This window comes from Bufo gargarizans, chromosome 3, assembly GCF_014858855.1.
Source record: "Bufo gargarizans isolate SCDJY-AF-19 chromosome 3, ASM1485885v1, whole genome shotgun sequence".
NCBI classification, from domain to species: domain Eukaryota; kingdom Metazoa; phylum Chordata; class Amphibia; order Anura; family Bufonidae; genus Bufo; species Bufo gargarizans.
Genome location: NC_058082.1, coordinates 489,992,028 through 490,015,023, shown reverse-complemented (window position 1 = coordinate 490,015,023; position 22,996 = coordinate 489,992,028).

The window sequence follows — 22,996 nt, the reverse complement described above, 5'->3', positions numbered from 1 at the left end:
CCAGTTCGGGTCTGAAGTCACTTTGTGAAACCATCCAAAAATGACCCAATTTTAGAAACTACCCACCTCATGGTATTCAAAACTGATTTTACTTTGTTAACTCTTTAGGTGTTCCACAAGATTTAATGGAAAATAGAGATAAAAAAAAAAAAAAAAAAAAAAAAAAGAAGAAGCTATGTTTTACTGTAGGGGTAAAATGTGGTGACAGAATCCCTTTAAGTCACGGACATTTGCGCCGTACATGTATGGCTCGGTTCCTCGACTGGTTAATGACAGAGAAATGAAATTACTAAATGTATATGCTTCACCTGAACTTCATTAAAGAGCTGAGATGCTAGAGGACATACAACCTTTCTTAGCTGGTCAATCACTAGAGATGTCGCGAACATAAAATTTTCCGTTCGCGAACGGCGAACGCAAATTTCTACAAATGTTCGCGAACGGGCCAACCGGGCCAACCGCCATTGACTTCTATAGGCAGGTGAATTTTAAAACCCACAGGGACTCTTTCTGGCCACAATAGTGATGGAAAAGTTGTTTCAAGGGGACTAACACCTGGACTGTGGCATGCCGGAGGGGGATCCATGGCAAAACTCCCATGGAAAATTGCATAGTTGACACAGAGTTGGATTTTAATCCATAAAGGGCATAAATCACCTAACAATCTAATTTTTTTTTGAACAACATGGTTTAAAACATCCAGTGTGTGTATACGATCAGGTATGATGTTGTATCGATCAGGTAGTGTAAGGGTTACGCCCGCTTCACAGACATTGACAGACCAAACTCCCCTTTTAATGCACCGCAAACAGTCTATTTGCCCAACCGCAAACTCCCCATTTGTACAATGTTGGATACCAGGCTAGACATGTCCCGTTGATGTCATTGAAGGTTTCTTCCTCCACCCAGCCACGTACAACACCAAGGGTTCCGGAAAGGTGAATTGAATTGATTTTTCGAACGGGGAGATGGTTAAAAGAACGCTGGCTCCCTCCCCTTTGTTTGAATCCACGCCACGGTCACTGCGTCTGCGCCGTGCCATTTTATTGTCACACCCGACACCTCAGCAAAGGAAGCAGCAGCGGGTACAACATCATCATCATTATCACACTGTACGTCCATGTGTGTAATGCTGCCTGACTGAGACATATCCCTCTTATCTACATCCCCTGGCAATAATGGTTGCACATCACTAATTTCATCCAACTGATGTGTAAATAACTCCCATGAGGGATCAAGTGAAGCGGCTGTGGTGGCTGTGGTGGTAGTGGTGGTGGTGGTGGCGGGGGGAGAGTGGTAACTTGAGAGCAGGTGACCAAAGCTGAGCCGGAGGAGGATGGTGCGTCAAGGTTCTTAGCGGAAGCTGTTGAAGATTGGGTGTCCTGTGTAAGCCAGTCAACTATTTTCTCAGAATTTTTTGGGTTCAGGGTACGTGGCCTCTGAACACTGGGCATTATTCCAGGGCCAGTGGAAATCACAGCACCACGAACACAACGGCCCCTGCGGGGTGGCCTGCCTCTGCCTGTCATTTTTTTTTTTTTATGTGAAGTGGTACTATGCGTGCAAGGTACTGTGCCAACCTATATAAGTGGTGGGCACTGGGCACAGTACAGTATGTGTGGGCCTGACACACACGGGCTTGCAAATGTGATTATATCACAGAATAATTTTAAATATAATTTTTTTTATCTGCAAGGTATTTGAGTGAATGACACCCTGTAACGGTATGAGTGCAGGCCTAGCCACTAGCCAGTATACAGTATGTGTGGGCCTGACACACACGGGCTTGCAAATGTGATTATATCACAGAAAAATATTAAATATATATATTTTTTTTTATCTGCAAGGTATTTTCTGTCACACCCTGTATGAATGGTGTGCACACAGTACTGTCTGTGACTGAGCCTGCAGCCTCTCACACACGGGCAGCCAGACAACTGCAATATATATATATAAATCTATATAAAGCGCACACTGATGTACCATCCCTGAAAAGGGCTTTTTGGGGTGCTGTCTGGACGCTGTCCTTACAGCAGATGAGTCTGTGGACACAGAACAATGCCCTAGCTAATGCTTTCCCTATTGAATCAGCAGAAGCAACACTCTCCCTCCTCTCACTGTAAATACAGCTTCCGAATGAATCTAAAATGGATGCTGTCCAGGAGGTGGGAGGGTCTGGGAGGGAGGGTCTGCTGCTGATTGGCTGGAATGTGTCAGCTGACTGTGAGGTACAGGGTCAAAGTTTACTCAATGATGATGTATAGGGGGCGGACTGAACATTGCATATGTTCGCCTGCAGCGGCGAACGCGAACAAGCTATGTTCGCCGGGAACTATTCGCCGGCGAATAGTTCGGGACATCACTATCAATCACCAGTGATTTTTGCCAGAGACTTTAATTGTGCCCTAAAAGAGGAAGACAGAACTGGTAAGAAGAAGATACAAAAGAGTGCAGCAACTTAAAAATATGATTTTGGACTTTAATTTAATTGACATTTAGAGTAATGTAAAGGACAATGAATTACCCAGGATACACATGGAGTAACTCAATCAAGACTGGATTATTTCTTGATTTCAAAAGCCCTGAAGCTTGTGATGATGTCTCTGGAGGGTAATATCTTCTCTGATCATAAGTTGCTTCTAGCACAAATTCAAGTAACTGAAGGTGGAGAAGGCAAATGCGTATGGAGGCTAAATGTGGATCTATTGAATGATGACTATGTAAAGAATGTATTCGTTCAAAACTACAAGAAATGGACTTCTGATAAAGAAAAAGTTAATGTCAATATTGCGATGGTGGGGATATGTAAAAACTAAAACTAAAGAATTCATCCTCAAAATTATAATTAAAAAAGCAAAAGAGAAAAAAAAGTGGTTAAAAAAATCTTAATACCAAACTACACACTAACGTTTTTTGCGTTCCGCATATGGCCGTTTTTTTAGGTCCGTATACAGAACCATTAATTTGAATGGTTCCGCAAAAAAACTAAATATACTCTGTATGTATTCCGTTTCCATTTTTCAGTTCAAAGATAGAACATGTCCTATTATTGCCGGCAAATCACATTCTGTGGCTCCATTCAAGTAAATGGGTCCGCAAAACAAACGGAACACATATGGAATGTACTCCGTATGTCTTCCGTATCCGTTCCGTTTTTTGCAGAACCATCTATTCTATCTATATATTTAGAACCATCTATATATTTTATATGCCCAATTTTTTCTATGTAATTATTCTATACTGTATATGCCATACGGAAAAACGAGACGGAAGAACGGAACCGGAAACACTACTGAAACAAAAAACTGAAAAACTTATCTGTTAAAAAGGTCCTGCAAAACACTGAAAATGCCATACGGTCATGTGAACGAGCCCTTACCTGAAGCTGGGAAATGGAGGCATCGATGTCTCAGACATGATAGAGAAAACAAAAGGAGAAATTAAAAAGGCAATTTACCAGAAAGGCAAAGAAATTATATTTAATACCAAAGTAAAGCAGCTGATGAAAAATGTACAAGATTCTTCTTAAAAAAAAAAAAAGGGCAAAAAACTGTAATATCAAATATCAGTGGTGAAAGAAAGAAAGAAGAAATGCTTAAAGTCAAACAATTTTATTAAGAGCTGTTTAACAAAAAACAAATAGATAAAGCCTTTGTTGAAGATGCATTAAACTCTTTAGAAAACAAGCTGGAGACAGAGGAGCAAGAAATACAATGCAAGGACATCTCGCTAGAAGAAATGCATGCTGTCTTTAAAGGTTTCGCAAAAAACAAAACGCCAGGGTCTGATGAACTTATAGAGGTATCGTGACATTACTATACAAAAAAGACCAAGTATGTGCAGTCCCAGGTAGAGGAGTATGGGAAAATCTCAACATAATAAAGAGACTGTATCTGGTTTTAGAATGAGAGAAAACAAGATCTAGCCATACCATCCTTTGACTTTCTCAAAGCATACGACAGAGTGTCACATGAGTTTCTGTGGTTGGTGCTGAAGCAAATTAACTGTCCAGATGTTGCAATAAAAGAGATATCATTGCTCTACAAAGAATCCTTCAGCCAAATTCTTATTAATGGTTTTCTGTCTGGAAAAGTAACTTTGTTTTCCGGAGTCAAGCATGGTTGTCCCTTGTCACCTATTCTGTTTATTTGTGTTTTGAATCTTTGAAGCTGTGTAATAGACTTAGCCTGGATGGTAATGCAGGATTGTCTACAGATGAGTGCCTTTCAGCACAGGAGAGGACTGGTGTCAATGCCAAAGTGTCCAAGAAGTGACTCTGTTATGAATAAAACCTCTCTCCGTGTTATGTGGAATTGTAAGTATGAACAGAACTTATGGAGGAGGGTGGGTGTGTTGCTGATAGCATTGATCGCAAATATTCTAATCGCTAATTTTTATTGCAAATATCGGCACTTCGAGAATTCACGAATATGTAGAATATAGTGCTATATATTCGCAATCATGAATATTCTAGATTTTTTTTCATCAGTAACCTCCCTTCTTGCTTGTGGGCCAATGAGAAGGCTGTAATATCTTTGTCAGAGCTTAGCAACATCCCTAGCAACTAATTGGAAAGTTGCCTACCCCTTACTATATAAGAAACTCCCCAGAAGCCATTTTCTGCCGTTTTTTGCAGTTCTGAGAGAGAGCAGTGACATTGCTGTGCTTTGTGCTTTCATCAGGATCCTATCCCTTATCCAATTACATTAGATAGTTAGCTCATATATATAATACAGATAGTTAGTGGGAGGTAGTCAGTGTAGGTTAGATAGTCATATAGTGTAGCTGATAGGTTCCAGTGTTAGGTAGTGTGATAGGAATTACTGTTTCTATGCTGTCCATACATACATGCTGTCCATACATACATGCTACAGAGATAGTGGCTCAGTGGTAGCACTGGTGCCTTGCAGCACTGGGGTTCTAGGTTCGAATCCAACCAGGAACAACATCTGCAGGGAGTTTGTATGTTCTCAATGGGTTTCCTCCGGGTACTCCGGCTTACTCCCATACTCCAAATACATACTGATAGATTGCGAGCCCCATTGCGTAATATATATAAATAATTGTCACAACAATACTTAGTGCACCAATCAGTAATAGCTACTCAGACCTGATAAAATGTGAAGTTGCATCTATTGCACAAAAAATATGCGCATCATTAGTGCCGATTTGTGCAAATAATGACTGGAGATCATGAATGCAAATAAAAGTTGCGAAATATTGCTAAAATGAATATTGCCTATGCCGTTCATCACTGGTTGCTGAAGCATACTTGTGATCTGGGCTTCTTGAATCACGAACTAGTAATGTATGGACTTTGTACTATGCCGCAGAAAGGTAAAAAGCAGGTAAAATGGACTATGGTGAACTGCTTGAAAAATGCATTATGGAAAGTTCGTAATATTTTGTTGTTCAGGAGAGACTTGAATGAAGAAAAAGAATGCATCAAAATTGCTTTAAGTGAGATTTTTCCATTTACATGACAGAAAACGTTTAGGTGTTATAGCTGCTACATTGTAGAATATTAACACATGGAATAGGCTTTTTGAGTAACTTTTGATTAAATAGTTTGATTGTAAGTTTTTTTTTTTATAATAAAAATGTAAAGCTGGTCTTGTATGTCTTATAGTGCCATTGTAAGGTATGCTGACTCTACCTGTCTCATGGATAGGTTGTTAGCTTGCACATACCCGGCTTTTGGCATATAGCCTTTGTGTGGTTGTTTGTTATAGGTATATTACATTGGCGATTTTTGTAATCGCAAATTTTCAAATTCGAGAATTTATGGTGAATATTCAGCTACAAATTTGCAAAATATCGCAAATTCGAATATTGCCTCTGCCGCTCATCACTATTCCCCAAGTCACTGTATCCCAAAGATGCTATAGGCAGCTGCTATTATGATGCAAGAGTGCATTACATACAGTACAGACCAAAAGTTTGGACACACCTTCTCATTCAAAGAGTTTTCTTTATTTTCATGACTATGAAAATTGTAGATTCACACTGAAGGCATCAAAACTATGAATTAACACATGTGGAATTATATACATAACAAAAAAGTGTGAAACAACTGAAAATATGTAATATTCTAGGTTCTTCAAAGTAGCCACTTTTTGCTTTGATTACTGCTTTGCACACTCTTAGCATTCTCTTGATGAGCTTCAAGAGGTAGTCACCTGAAATGGTCTTCCAACAGCCGTGAAGGAGTTCCCAGAGATGCTTAGCGCTTGTTGGCCCTTTTGCCTTCACTCTGCGGTCCAGCTCACCCCAAACCATCTCGATTGGGTTCAGGTCCGGTGACTGTAGAGGCCAGGTCATCTGGCGCAGCACCCCATCACTCTCCTTCATGGTCAAATAGCCCTTACACAGCCTGGAGGTGTGTTTGGGGTAATTGTCCTGTTGAAAAATAAATGATGGTCCAACAAACGCAAACCGGATGGAATAGCATGCCGCTGCAAGATGCTGTGGTAGCCAGGCTGGTTCAGTATGCCTTCAATTTTGTCACCAGCAAAGCACCCCCACATCATCACACCTCCTTCTCCATGCTTCACGGTGGGAACCAGGCATGTAGAGTCCATACGTTCACCTTTTCTGCGTCGCACAAAGACACGGTGGTTGGAACCAAAGATGTCAAATTTGGACTCATCAGACCAAAGCACAGATTTCCACTGGTCTAATGTCCATTCCCTGTGTTCTTTAGCCCAAACAAGTCTCTTCTGCTTGTTGCCTGTCCTTAGCAGTGGTTTCCTAGCAGATATTCTACCATGAAGGCCTGATTCACACAGTCTCCTCTTAACAGTTGTTCTAGAGATGTGTCTGCTGCTAGAACTCTGTGTGGCATTGACCTGGTCTCTAATCTGAGCTGCTGTTAACCTGTGATTTCTGAGGCTGGTGACTCGGATGAACTTATCCTCCGCAGCAGAGGTGACTCTTGGTCTTCCTTTCCTGGGGCGGTCCGCATGTGAGCCAGTTTCTTTGTAGCGCTTTATGGTTTTTGTGACTGCACTTGGGGACACTTTCAAAGTTTTCCCAATTTTTCGGACTGACTGACCTTCATTTCTTAAAGTAATGATGGCCACTCGTTTTTCTTTACTTAGCTGCTTTTTTCTTGCCATAATACAAATTCTAACAGTCTATTCAGTAGGACTATCAGCTGTGTATCCACCTGACTTTTCCACAAGGCAACTGATGGTCCCAACCCCATTTATAAGGCAAGAAATCCCACTTATTAAACCTGACAGGCCACACCTGTGAAGTGAAAACCATTTCAGGTGACTACCTCTCGAAGCTCAACAAGAGAATGCCAAGAGTGTGCAAAGCAGTAATCAAAGCAAATGGTGGCTACTTTGAAGAACCTAGAATATGACATATTTTCAGTTGTTTCACACTTTTTTGTTATGTATATAATTCCACATGTGTTAATTCATAGTTTTGATGCCTCAGTGTGACTCTACAATTTTCATAGTCATAAAAATAAAGAAAACTCTTTGAATGAGAAGGTGTGTCCAAACTTTTGGTCTGTACTGTACATGTATTTATTAACCCCTTAGTGACCTGCCTGTTTTGGGCCTTACTGACAGAGTTTTTCTTCCTTTTTTCCTTGTTGCCTTCCAAGAGCTATAACTTTTTTTATATTTTACCATCTATTTAGCTGTATTAGACCTTGTATTTTGCGGGACAAGTTGTAGTTTTTAATGGCACTGTTTTGGGGTCCACGTAACTTTCTGATTAACTTTTATTAACTCTTTCTTGGCAGGATATGGGAAAAACAGTAATGCTGCCACAGAGTTTTTATGTTATAAATTTAACAACATTCAAAATTTTTATTTTTTTACAGTATTCACCGTAGGGAATAATTTACATTATATTTTTGTAGTGTGGGTCATTACGGATGCGGCGATACCAAACATATGGGGGAGATTTTTTTTTGCAATTTTTTCATTGAAAAGTATATTTTCAATAGAAAAAAGTGTATATTTTTTTATTTATTTAATAAACGTGGTTCATTTTTTACCACTTAATAGTCCCACAAGGGGAATAAAACAGGCAACATTCTGATTGATTTCAAAATACAATGCACTAGCCCTATAGTGCACTGCATTTTAATGTCAGAGCTATACTGACATTGACCATCAGGCTGCACCAGAGAGACACAGCCTGCTGGAAAATACTCAAGGCTGGCTTGGGGGCTATATCAGACCCCAGCCAGGCTTTAGTCACATCGGTACCCCGCAATTGCATTAGCGTGGTACCGATGGGAGACAAAGGGAGCCAGCTCCCTCTATCACCTCTTAACATGCGGCAGGCACTATTACCCGTGGCATGTAAAGGTCTTAACAGCCCGGATCAGCACTCCTGAAGGTCAAGGCTATTAAAGCAGGAGCGACACTCATGTTAGATCTAAACCCCTGCTCCCCGCTGTACGGGGGACCCTTAGTGACCACCGTAAAAAGCCCTATGGGTGGTCACTAAGAGGTTAAAGGCTGAAGAAAGCTCCCTGTAAGTAAATATCATGTAATGGAAATATTGCTCTACTTGAAAATGTGTCAAGGTTAAGAAGAGGGCAATTATCTATCCATAACAACAAGCTAGAAATGAAATAACGTGTGCATATAAAAAGCTGTGTGCACGTTATTAATATCATTCTGATGTGTGCATATCATAATCTCAGCTCAGACTGAAATTAATAAGATTTCACAGGGATCATGCATAGCAAATATTCAAAACTTCAGTGATGGGGACACAGAGAGGTTACGAAAAGTAATTATAGAGTACCATTAAAGGGGCCTCCGCTCCCTGCTGTGTAAAGGTTATGTCCTATATATAACCAATAAGGCTAGGCTACACGACAACAGCTGTTGCGGCCAGGATCACAGAGTAAATGTGATTCCATAGAAATCAACGGGATTGCATTTTCAGTCACAAAAATTCCAGTAGTGTTGGATTTTTCGCAACTAGCGCTGAAATCCCATCATTTTCTATGAGATCACTACTACTCTACGATCCTGGTCGCGACAGCTGTCATGTGACCAGTGTCACCATGTTGCCGTAGCCTAGGGATGCCATAAGTTCCCTTTCAGTCACACCTGTACAGGAGACAATTTTTTCCAATTAGTTCAAGAGCAATGCCTTAATCAGAGAGCCACAATATGGCAGACTTATATGGCTAGTTTAGGTCATTAGAGAAATAGATAAGTTGGGATTTGTGGCTATAATGCCAAAATGCAGCTATATTATAGCCGTTTAAACAAGGCTGGGATGACGGGTAGGCGAAGGTAGACACCCACCTAGGGAGCCAGCTCGCTATCCTCTGAAGGATGCAATCTGTCTGTGTCCTGACTTCGTACAGAGTCAGGTAAGACGTAGTCGAGCACTCTAACATAACAGACATCAGGTCACAGTGCAGAGCGGTATTCACAGCCTGATAGAACGTTTAAACAAACAAAAAATAATATATATATATATTTTATTTATATATATATATATATATATATATATATAGTTTTATTTCAATCATCAATTAAGAAGGGTTCTTATATCAAAATCAATTAAAAACCAGGCATACAGGAAAACCAGATTGTAGAGAGGGACTTACAAAGATGGCATCTACACATGGGATGACCTAACAAACAGCCCAAAGTACGTTTGCAGTGAATATACTCACTGTGGTATGTATTGATGAATACAAGCGAATTGGGCTGACTACAACGGCCACTAGAGGCAGGGAATCACAACAACAGACTAGTTGCTATTATGTATCCATCACTATATTCATGCCCTATACTGGTCAGTGAATGAGAGCAACAGCCTGTTAGGAACCTCAGTATCAGGCAGAAGATTAGTATCACTGCTAATTGCCATGCCTAGTGAGTTCTATCTCTGTATACATTAGCTCATATGCTTGATGCGTTTCTGCGTGGATATGGCGTTCCACGTTTCCTCAGGAGCAATAGAAATTGTGCGACAATGCCATTTGATACATTATGACCGCACTGTTGCGTGCTGGTCTCGGCAGTGTGAGGGCCGTGAACGGGCCAACACACGTCGAACTGATATCATCTAAACCTCTCCCCCCGGGGGTGTGTGCTATTGTGAAGGACCAATCAGAAACGGAGGCACGTGACCCGACATGACTATCCAGTCAACAACGCGAAGGATGCGGCATAACAGCTCCAGAGGTGAGCGCATGCGCACTCTGAAGGTAAGGGGGAATCAAAGATGCGGCTTACAGTAGTGCAGTGCCTAGAACGAGTGTGCATGGGTGGAACCAATCAGTGGGAGATATAATTTAACGACTACGCATTAGAACTGAGTAGGGGAGAAAACAGATGTCCAGCCTATATAGAGCCAAAATAAGGCTAGCAGAGGGCCAAAAGGATGGCTAATACCGACTTAGAGTCTTATCATGAAATCTGATGTAAAGGATACACGTAGTAAAGTGTACCCTCGGCTCAAAAAGACACACGAAAACAGGAACGTCCTCGCATATCAGCGTCCCGTACCAGAGTGGACCTGAATAATAATGTGTCCTAAATAAAGCATGCAAAAGAGATCACCTCATTGAGTCCTTTGGGATTCACTGTACGTAATTTGAAAATCCATTGTGTTTCTTTACGGAGTAACACCGCGTCTGTGTGCAGAGTGGCAAGAAGAGCAGAGCTGTAGAGGGAAGGAGTTGTCCGGAGCTGGAGAGGTGAGTGTTTTATTTTAATTTTTTTTGACTGATCCAAGGTCTGTAGGGATGTGAGTGAGGGGGGAGGAAATTAATTTGTGGTCTGATATGAGGTCTGCAGGGATCAGTAGGGGGCATGAATTTTTGTGATCTGATATGAGGTCTGCAGGGATCTCTGGGGGGTGCATTCATTTTGTGGTCTGACATAAGGTCTGCAAAGATCTGTGGGGAGAGACATGACATTTTTGGTCTGATCTGAGGCGTGCAAGATTTGTGGGAAAGGGGGGGGGGCACATGAATTCGGGATCTGATCTTAGATCCCAATTAATCCATGCTGGGGTGACGGTTATAGGAATCCACGTTAATTTGGATTCTGATCTGAGGTCTGCATTTAGGGGAAGGTGGTTATAAAGGGGCCATATGATCCTGAAGTCTGTAAGAATTTGCGGTCTGAATTTAGGGTCTTATCTGGCCAGTGACGTACATAGAGAAGTAAGGACCCCATAACAAGGATCAAACTAGCCTCCCCCCCCCCCCACAAACACAGGACAGCAGGGTTTGTGCCTAAACCCTTTTCAATGACCTTTGGGCCATTTTTCCACTGCTTCATTTGCTAAAAGTTGTTCCTTTAGACCAGGGCTGGCCAACCTGCGGCTCTCCAGCTGTTGTAAAACTACAATTCCCACCATGCCCTGCTGTAGGCTGATAGCTGTAAGCAGTCTAGGCCTGCTGGGAGTTGTAGTTTTGCAACAGCTGGAGAGCCGCAGGTTGGCCAGCCCTGCTTTAGACGATGGAGTCCTTACCAAGTTTTCACCTCCAGCAGAAGAGAAGATAATCCCAACTAAGACTGGCCCCCTCTTGCCCTGGGTCCCATAGCAGTTGCCTGGTATGCCGATATCGTAGATGCGCCCCGGTATCTGGGGTATGTATGAATATGGGGCTAATTTGGGTGAAATTTGCCTGCTCTGCCTAGGGCACCAAAATACCCTGGTTGTGGTGGCAGCTCAGGCTTTCTCTCTGTGTGTCCTCCTGATACCAAATATGTCCTTCCTTGTGCATTTGCATGAGGAGACTTCATATTGTTATTATACATATGGGTAAGGTACATTTAATTCTCTGTTCATATTTGGTATTTACTGTTTATTTTTTATTTCTCCCTTATGTTGTTATGACAGGTGTATGTTCTCTGGGATGGCCTTAGTTGACTTACTTATACTTCACAATGGCTTATATTACACCTAAGTCCCCTATTGTGAAGGGCTTGAACACACCACAGAAAAAGGTCACAGGTAGGGTAGGAAATTTTCGACCCCGGACCCAAACCTGAACATTTCTGTAAAAGTTTGGGTTCGGTGTTCGGCGCTTTTTGAAAGGCTGCAGAGCAGCCAATCAACAAGCGTCTAACTGTGTGATCTTAGAAGCCATTACAGCCATGCCTACTAATGGCATGGCTGTGATTGGCCAGTGCAGCATGTGACCCAGCCTCTATATAAGCTGGAATCACGTAGCGCTGCATGTCACTCTGCTGTGCTGAGTGTAGGGAGAGGATGATGATGCTGCTGCTGTGAGGGAGAGAATAGGACAGAATCTGTTATCAGAACTCCAATTGAACTCAGTGATCTACATAGATTTAGTTGTGTGGGTGCAGTGCACAATCTTTTTACCCTGCCCTGAGCCCAGGGACAGAAAAAAAAATAACTTTTATCCGTCAGTTAGGTGGGGAGCGGCGGCCATTTTATGCAAGCTCAGTGCACCAGCCTGCATCTGTGCTTTTGTGACATTCAAATCCAAGCTTGAAATACTGCAATAATCTGGGTTTAAAAAAACACCAATTTTTGGCAATAGTCAACACCTGGTGCCTTTGCAGGATTAGTCAGTGTGCAATTTAAGTTAGAAATAAAGCTATAATTTTCTGGGTTTTTAAAAGCAACCTTTTTGGGAAAAATATACTATTTTACAGCCAGCCCTTGCTGCATCTGCAAGTGTGAAATTCAAGGGTTATATACTGCTGTCATATTCTGTTATTAAACAAACACCCATTTTGGGCAAAAATAATAATTTTGCCGCCTTTGCTGCATAAGTCATTGTAAGATAAACCCTTTACATACTGTGGTTCTATTCTGTTATTTGAAAAACAGCCATTTTGAGCAAAAATTTTTTATTGCAGCCTAGTCTGGATCTGTACGTGTGAGATACACACTTTACATACTGCCGTTCTATTCTATTAATAAATCACCCATTTAGGGCAAGATCCTAAATTTGATAAATATGAGGAGAGCATCAAATAAGGGACGTGGCCCAGGTCATGGTGCTGCTGGTGGAGCTCCTGTTGAAGGGAGAGGATGAGGTCGATCTGTGCCAGCTACACGCACAAGTGAAACCCCTTCCTCAGGTGCGAGTAGGTGACAGAACCTGCAGCGGTATTTGGTCAGGCCTAATGCGGCTCTACAAATGATGAGACCAAAACAAATACAGGCGATAGTAGATTGGGTTGCTGACAGTGCCTCCAGTTTCTTCACATAGCAGCACGCCAGACCTGCAGGGTATCGCGAAGTGAGGTCACGGTTATGGGCAATCGAGGGTTACTCACTGTTTGGAAGAGAACCCTGGGCAGGCATGCGGCAGTGAAGGAGAGGCTGACACAAGTTCCTCTGGGGCACACACTGTATGTAGGGACCAGGCCTGATGGTGGATGAGGTGCCCTGGATGTTGCAGGTATTTTGAGTGCCTGGGGCAAGGTCCCTTTAAGGATCGTGACGCCAGTGCCTGTAACGGTGGCACACCGATTTATAGCAGTAGTAATTGCGGTACACAGATAGTATGGTGAACCAAACGTTGCTTTACTTGGAAACAGTCCAACTTTGTACATACAGTTGATAATGATGATGCAATATAACAATATTCCACAAGCAGGCTTAACTCAATACTGGCAGGTAATAATCATGCAAGATACTTGGAGGGTAAACAGTTAATGCTCCGCAGACCAGGCTGCACTATCCCCACAGCTATTCTGTCTGGCTGAATCCCAAGGCCCAGATGCCTAAATGCTGGCTTTAATCCTTGGTACTTAATCTTTCTCCCGTATTGACCCTTGCTCTTACTCTGTAGTACCTCTGCCCATCAGCTTACTTATCTGAGCTGGTTGTACCGGATCTGCTGTGTGGGTAACTGCAGGTTGCTCCCAGGAGGTCCATTCCTACTACTTCGGTTACTTCATCTGTGCTAGCTGGATTTGGGTTTTCCAGGCAGGCTGTAACTCTCCACTAGCCTCCTGGTGGCAACTAGAAACCAGGACTGTCTAGCTGCATGTCAGGAGGAGGCCCTCAGCATATCTCTGGCTGGTGCCTTCTCACTTCTGTCTCCACAGACTCCTGACTATGACCTAACCCCTCCCTGTCTGGGCCTGGACATTTATACTAGGGGTTCCCTATCTCCCTCTAGTGTCTAGGATGTCTAACTACACCCAGATAGGCCTGCTATGCATGTCACAGGGGAAACAATATATGTAAAAGCACATTGACAATACATTAGAATGCATGGATAAACATAATACGACTGTCCCTTAGGAGTAGGAGTAACACGTGACCCAATTGACCCTTGTGTAGTGCCCACTCCTACCTAGTGGGACACTTCAACATTGTCTCCCACCCAGTCTCCTGCTGAAAGATCAGAGTTGGCACCTGCAGCCGATGTCCATCAGTTATTCACCTCACCCCCTTGCAAATCAGCCAAGCAGTCTGAGCCCCAAGTTATGCAGCAGTCTCTTTTGCTTTTTGATGACTCTGTTAGCAGGGTTTCCCAGGGCCATCCACCTATCCCTGCCCCAGAAGTGAAAAAGGCACCGATGCCCAACCACTTATGTTTCAAGATGATTACATGGGAGGACCATCACAGTACGTCTTGGATGACAAAACACAGGTGCCAACTGCTGGGGCTTTCAAAGGTGTGCAGACTGACAAGGAGGGCAGAGGTGAAGACTGGGTGGACGATGATGTGGAGGACGATGAGCTCCTCGACCCCACATGGAAAAAAGGTCATGCGATTGACCTGTGTAGTTCGGAGCAAGAGGCGGTGGTCACACAGAGCCACCAGCAAAGCAGAAGTGGGAGTAGGAGCTGCCTTCCCCTAGACAGTATGCCTGCTACTGCCCACCGCAGCAAGAGACTGAGCACACCAAAGCCAGCTCCAAGGAATTCCCTGGGGTGGCAGTACTTCAGACAATGTGCTGACGACGAGACACGAGTGGTTTGCATGCTGTGCAATCAGAGCCTGAAGCGAGGCATAAACGTTCTCAACCTGAGCACAACCTGCACGACCAGGCATCTAAATGCAAAGCACGAGCTGCAGTGGAGTAGACACCTCAAAAAACTAAAAAAGGTCTCTGGCTCCTCCTGCTTCCTCTTCTGCTGCAGTCTCGGCCTCTTCATCCACCTCTGGAGTGACCGTGCCACCTGCCACCCCGCAAACAGAGGATCTGCCAGCATCACCACCATCTGGGTCACCAAGCATCTCCACAATGTCCCACGGAAGCTCTCCATCTCCCAAACACTGGAGCGGAAGAGGAAGTACTCCCCTAACCATCCGCGATCCTTGGCCCTGAATGCCAGCATTTCAAAATTACTGGCCTTTGAAATGCTGTCATTCCGTGTGCTGGAGACAGTTTTAAAAACCTTATGGCGGTGGCTGTCCCACAGTATGTCGTGCCCAGCCGCCACTACTTTTCCAGGCGTGCCATCCCTTCCCTGCACAACCAAGTGGGGGACAAAATCAGTTGTGCACTGCGCAACGCCATCTGTGGCAAGGTGCACCTCACTACGGATATGTGGACCAGTAAGCACGGTCAGGGCTGTTATATCTCCATAACAGCACACTGGAAAAATGCAGTGGCGGCTGGGCCTGAGGCGGATAGCAGTTTGGCGCATGTCCTTCCACCACCGAGGATTGCAGGGCGCTTTAGTTTGCCTCCTGTTGCTTTCTCCTACTCTGCTTCCTCATCCTCTTCCGACTGCTTATCCGGTCAGCGTAACACTTTCACCACCAACTTCAGCACAGCCAGGGGTAAAGGACAGCAGGCAGTTTTAAAACTTATTTGTTTGGGGGACAAACCCCACACCGCGCAGGAGCTGTGGACAGGCCTTGAACAACAGACCGATGAGTGGTTGGTGCCAGTGAGCCACAAGCCCGGCCTGGTGGTGTGCGATAATGGGCGAAATCTCGTAGCAGCTCTGGGACTAGCCGGTTTGACACACATCCCTTGCCTGGCTCATGTGCTGAATTTGGTGGTTTAGAGATTCCTTAAAAATTACCCCGATATGTCAGAGTTGCTGCATAAAATGCGGGCCGTCTGTGCGCGCTTTCCGTGTTTTCACCCTGCTGCTGCTCGCCTGTCAGCACTGCAGCGCAACTTCAGCCTTCCCGCTCACCGCCTCATATGCGACGTGCTCACAAGGTGCAAGTCCACCTTGCACAGTCTGGCCAGCATGTGCAAGCAGCAGTAGGTGATAGTAGAGTTTCAGCTGCAGCATGTACAGTTGAGCCACTTCACCACCCATGACTGGACCTCTATGCGAGTCCTGTGTTCCTTGTTGCTCTGTTTCGAGTACTCCACTAACATGGCCAGTGCCGATAACGCCGTTCTCAGTGTTACTATCCCACTTCGGATGATGAATGATGATGATTGTTCACAGCAGGGTGGCACCCAGACCAGCTCATGTCCATCACTGGTGCTGGGTGGCTGGGGGGGATACAGAGGACACAGACGATACACCTCCCACAGAGGACAGCTTTTCGTTGCCTCTGGGCAGCCTGGCACACATGAGCGATTACATGCTGCAGTGTCTCTGCAACGACCGCCGAGTTGCCCACATTCTAACTTGTGCTGATTACTGGGTGGCCACGCTGCTGGATCCCCGTTACAAGGACAACGTACCGTCCTTAATTCCCTCACTGGAGCGTGATCGTAAGATGCGCGAGTACAAGCGCATGCTGGTAGACGCGCTGCTGGTGGCATTCCCACCTGACACCCGGGGCACAGTGGAAGTACAAGGCGAAGGCAGAGGACGAGGAAGAGGTCGCCAACGCAGTTGGGGCACCGCTAGCACCTCAAAAGGCAGGGTTAGCATGGCTGAAATGTGGAAAAGCTTTGTCAGCACGCCACAACAACCAGCACCACCAGCTGATATGGAACGTCTTAGCAGGAGGCAGCATTTCACCAACATGGTGGAGCAGTATGTCTGCACACGCCTACACGTACTGAATGACGGGTCTGCCCCCTTCATCTTGTGGGTCTCCAAATTGGGCACATGGCCAGAGCTTGCCCTTTACGCCTTGGAGGTGATGGCCTGCCCTGCAGTCAACGTATTATCTGAACGTGTGTTTAGCATGGCAGGGGGCTTTATTACAGACAAGCGCAGCTGCCTGTCCACAGCCAATGTGGACAAGCTCACGTTCATTAAAATGAACCAGGCATGGATCCCACAGGACTTATCCGTACCTTGTGCAGAATAGACATATATATCGGCCTTAACCAGCCATTGGTATACTACAGTGCAATTGCTCATTCTTGTATTTTGGATATTTCACACTCTTTTGGAGTGTACCCTAATAATAATAATATGTAAAAAATTCAAACCAAAAACTGGTGTTGGCTACCTCATCCTCCTCCACCACTGCTTCCACCTACACTGCTACGTCCACCGCCTCCTCAAAACCCTACTCCATATGGACCTCCGCCTTATAAATCAAGTTTTTTTGTAGGTATTTTATGCCATTTTACTGATTTATCTGTTAAATTTTCGGCTGAAATTTACCAATTTTTGGGTGTGATATACCACTGCCATACCTAGAAAACATGTAAAAAAAAAAATTCACTAATTTGTCTGTTACATTTTCTGGTGAAATTCAGCAATTTTGGGCTATGATAGACCCCTGCTCTACCTAGTAGACAGGTAAATAAATTTCACAAATTTTTCTGTTACATTCTTGGGTGACATTTTACAATTTTTGCCGTGAATAATCCCGTGCTCTGCATAGGTGACAGGGACCAAAATGTTGAAAAATAATCTGTTCCATTGGTGGGTGACAACCCATTTCTGGCGATGAAAAACCCCTGCTCTGCATAGGTGACAGGGACTTAAATTTCTAAAATTAGTCTTTAAATTAACCCTTTCATTCGATCCTTCTGCTTTAATAACTTGTTCCACATTTCCGCTTCATCCCATTGCAGCCATTGACCTCCCTTGGATGAGGTCCCCCTTTCTCACGCGATGTCACAGTGATGTGCGATCAGGCAGAAGTTATCTAGAGCAGTATTTCCCAACCAGTGTGCCTCCAGCTGTTGCAAAACTGCAAATCCCAGCATGCCTGGGAGTTGTATTTTTGCAACAGCTGGAGGCACACTGGTTGGGAAACACTGATGTAGAGTCAACAAAGCGGCAGCAGGGCCTCTCCTGGCTAACGTTTCCAAATCCAAAATACCCCAGTGACATTCCCTATAATTTTTTATTAATCATTCCAATAATAGGGCATCTTAGGAGTTCTGTATTGTTATTTATCGTCACTACCTCCCGGAGTCGGGAGTGGGTAATTGCCACGCCCCCTCCTTTCCGTAAATTCTTCCGTTTTAATAGCTTCTCCCACATTTTCGCTCGATCACAATTAAATTTCATCCATTGCTCTCCCTTGGATGTGGTCTCTCTTTCTCACGCTCCCTCTCCGGCGTGGAACCCTGATTCGCCGCTAACTGTGATCAACATGGTAGGCGCAGAAAAGAACATCAAAAGTTGGAAATATCCAATTGGATCATGAACATCACAGGGATGTGTGACATGGTGGGGCAGTATGTTTGCACATGCCTACACAAACTGACTGATGGGTCTGCCCCCTGCAACTTCTGGGTCTCCAAATTGGGCACATGGGCTGAGCTTGCCCTTTACACCTTGGAGCTGCTGGCCTGCCCTGCAGCCAGTGTATTGTCTGAACGTGTGTTTAGCATGACTGGAGAGGGTTATCACAGGTTATATTTCCCAATGTTTTGGGGTGTACCCCAATTAAAAAAAATACAAATAAATTTAAAACCAAAAATCAGCCGCTTCCACCTACACCGTCACATCCACCGTCTCCTCAACCTCCTACTCCATATGGACCTCGTCCTCCTAGATCAAGATTATAATTTTTCATTTTTATGGATTTTATGTTATTTAAAGTCATTTCCCTATCCACATTTGTTTGCAGAGCACTTGCCACACTATTAACCACATTTTGCTGGCATTTGCAGCCATCTAGCCCTTTCCATTTTTACAGCCATTTTAGTGCTCAAAAGATCGGGTCCCCATTGACTTCAATAGGGATCGCGGTTAAGTTCGGGTCCCGAACTCAAACTTTTTGTGAAGTTCGGCCGAACCCGAACATCCAGGTGTCTGCTCAACTCTAGTAACAATGCATTTTCCAGTCTCCCTCCCTACTAAAGGTAGTATACCATCCTGCAGAACAAGATTAAGCTTGTACAATGGGTGGTTGTTTGGAAGCCTTTTAGGTTCTTGACTAAGTCTCTTCAACTCTTCACTGTAGAATCTCTGTTGAATGAGTCTTATGACTGTTTCTTCAGCTTTCATTCTTTCCTCTACATTCAACAATTCCTTCTTTCTGATTCCCAATTCCAAACGTTGAATTCGAGCTACTACATTTATGACCATATTCCATTTTGAACATCTGGCTAGTCTTTCAAGTATGTCATCTTGACACTTGGCAGCATTGCTCAATGTTTGTACAACTTTTACTTCTGGATCACCCATAGACAATTCTGTGTAACCTTTACTGGGCATGATTTCCTTTTCCCGAAGGAACTCTGGGCCTGTGAACCAATTAGAATTTTTCAATTCTGTTACATTCAGGCCTCTTGAAACATGATCTGCTGGATTATGCTTTGTGTCAATGTGATGCCAATGTTTTATTTGTTATTGTTTATTTATCCTAGGACAACTTGTGAGTGGAGATGGCCTTGTGGTTCGCCTGGCGGTCGTTTCGCGGCGAACTTTGCATGTTTGCGATTCGCCGAACATGAGAACATATGGCGATATTTGCGCCCGCCATATTCTTTTACCTTGTGAAGAACTTTGATCCATGACACAACCATCAGGTGGTACAGGACAGCCAATTGAGACGTTTCAGCACATGGACACACCTCCACCCTCTTAAAAAAAAAAAAAAGCTGGCAGACATTTTACATTTAGTCTTTTGCCTTTGTAGGGAGAGTTTGCTGTGTGGAGGAGGGACAGGCTGTTAGGGACACAAAACGCTATCTAATAGGGCCACAAAAGTCCTTTTAAGGACTGGTATGGGTGTGCCACACAGAGTGCCAAACACTATTGGAGCAAATAATTTCTACTAGTGTGATTTACCAGTTGCTCGCCAAAAAAATAAAAAATAAATGATTGAGGCAGGGGTCTTATATACCAATAATATACATTTTACATAGTGCATTTCGGTAGTGCAGCATTTGTTTGCAGTTTTGCAGCGTTACTGCATCTACACATAGTGACAAATGCTATTTGAAGATAATTTATACTGTTGTGATTTACCAGTTGCCCCCCCCAAAAAACTGAATCAGGGGTGTTATATACTAATAATATACTTTCTATATAGTTAATTTATGTAGTGCAGCATTTGTTTGCGGTTTTGCTGAGTTAATCCAACTACACAGAGTGACAAACGCTAATTGGAAACAACGCTTTCTACTGGTGTGATTTACCAGTTGCCCCCCAAAAAAATTGCTGTGATGTCACAAGTTCTCAAAACAATACTTAGTGCACCAATTACTAATATCTCATGAGACCTTATAAAATGTGAAGTTGTGCGTACAGCGAAAAAAAATTGTAATTGCATCACTAGGGATTTTGGCAATGGTGTTTATTTTTTAAACACTCGATCTACATATACAGTGATTGTTCTAACATGCATGTGAAATGTAATCGAATACACTGCTTTAATGTCAAATTACTTACAGTGATCAGAAATTCTTCCTAAACTTCACGAAAGCCATCTTTTCTGATCACATCCAACTTTGTTCTGGTGGAAACCAGTTGCTGTAGCAGGCTGCGCCTATTTTGCGCATGCGCATACGCAAAAATTACATTGCCAATATTTCGCATTAAAAAATAATGAATGGAGATCACAAATTCGAATAATACATATGGTATGTCCCTGTCCATGTTGTGGGACTATTTGTGCACTTCTAGGAAGTATTTGGTGGCTACAAATATGACCTGATATGTTTTCCAGGTTCGCCTGCCTTTAAAGTGAATGGGACCTGCCACAAACTTGCGGTTCGCGAACATTTGATCGCATTCGCGAACCATCCTGGCCGATGTTCATCCATCACTACTTGTAAGTCTGTCTAAAAATATTCTTCATCTTTTTTCAATTCCAATTCTTCTTTCAGAAACGTGCTTACTGATGCTGAAACTAAGGCTGCTGTCAGTTCACGTCTTGGTATTGTATGAATACTGGTAGGTGCAACTCTGGCCTTCCCTATAACCAGGGCACAGTGTATATTTTCTTCTCCTATCACTCTGATGTAGGAGCACTGACCAGAACCATAACTACTGGCATGTGAAAAGTGATGAAGTTCCATTTTCTTGTACTTTCCGAAATCATGAGATACAAAACATCTGGGTATCTGAACTTCTCTCAAGTTTTGAAAGTCTCTTATCCAATTCTCCCACCTTGGCCTCAAATTTTCAGGTACAGGCTCATCCGATCCCAACTTCTGTCTGCATAATTCTTGTAGCATTTCTCTTGCTTTGAGGATTGCTGGGGCCAAGAATCCCAATGGATCATATATAGAAGACACTGCGAAAAGAATGGTATGTCTAGTTGCAACTTTCTCTTCATCAGATACTTCAAAGAAGAACTAGTCATTCTCTACATTCCATCCCAATCCAAGTACGTTCTGGACTGGAAGATGATCATAATTGAGATCTGCATTCTTCATTTTTGCTGCACATTCAGAGTCACTGATGGATTCCAGTACCTCTCTGTTTGAGATAAATTTGTGAAGGTGCAGGTTTCCTCTTGCGCATAACTCTTGGCTTTCTTTCACTAGTTTAATTGCAGATTCTGTGGATTCTAGACTTATAAGACCATCATCTACATCAAAGTTTTTCTTCAGAATATTTGCTGCTGATGGGCACTACTTGTCATTCTGATTGACCAGGTACTTCATACATAATTGGTGAAAACTGGAGATGATGCTGCTCCAAACAAGTGTACTTTCATTCTGTATTCTGCTGGCTCTCTTTTCAACGTCACACATGACCGCTACGGGATAATTTCTGAATCTACAGAGTACTCCAGGCAGAGTGTTTGTAAGATCTGGTCCTTTTAATAGATGATCGTTCAATGCAATACCATCATACTTTGCTGAGAAATCAAACAGTACTCTAATCTTATTTGGCTTCTTTGAGTGGTAAACACCTTAATGTGGGATGTACCACACTTCTCCTTCCTTAGGTTAATTAACAACTTTCTCTGCATGTCCTTCAAGGATGCCTTTCATGAATTTCAAATAATCATTCTTGAGTTTGGGATCTCTTCCCATCCTTTTCTTCAAACATTTCAATCTTGCTAGGGCAAGATTTCTGTTACAGACGTGGACAAAATTGTTGGTACCCTTTGGTCAATGAAAGAAAAAGTCACAATGGTCACAGAAATAACTTTAATCTGACAAAAGTAATAATAAATTAAAATTCTATAAATGTTAACCAATGAAAGTCAGACATTGTTTTTCAACCATGCTTCAACAGAATTATGTAAAAAAATAAACTCATGAAACAGGCATGGACAAAAATGATGGTACCCCTAGAAAACACAGAACATAATGTGACCAAAGGGACATGTTAATTCAAGGTGTGTCCACTAATTAGCATCACAGGTGTCTACAACCTTGTAATCAGCCATTGGGCCTATATATATGGCTCCAGGTAATCACTGTGTTGTTTGGTGATATGGTGTGTACCACACTCGACATGGACCAGAGGAAGCAAAGGAAAGAGCTGTCTCAAGAGATCAGAAAGAAAATTATAGACAAGCATGTTAAAGGTAAAGGCTATAAGACCATCTCCAAGCAACTAGATGTTCCTGTGAGTACAGTTGCACATATTATTCATAAGTTTAAGATCCATGGGACTGTAGCCAACCTCCCTGGACGTGGCCGCAGGAGGAAAATTGATGACAAATCTAAGAGACGGATAATCCGAATGGTAACAAAAGAGCCTAGAAAGACTTCTAAAGAGATTCAAGGTGAACTTCATGCTCAAGGAACAT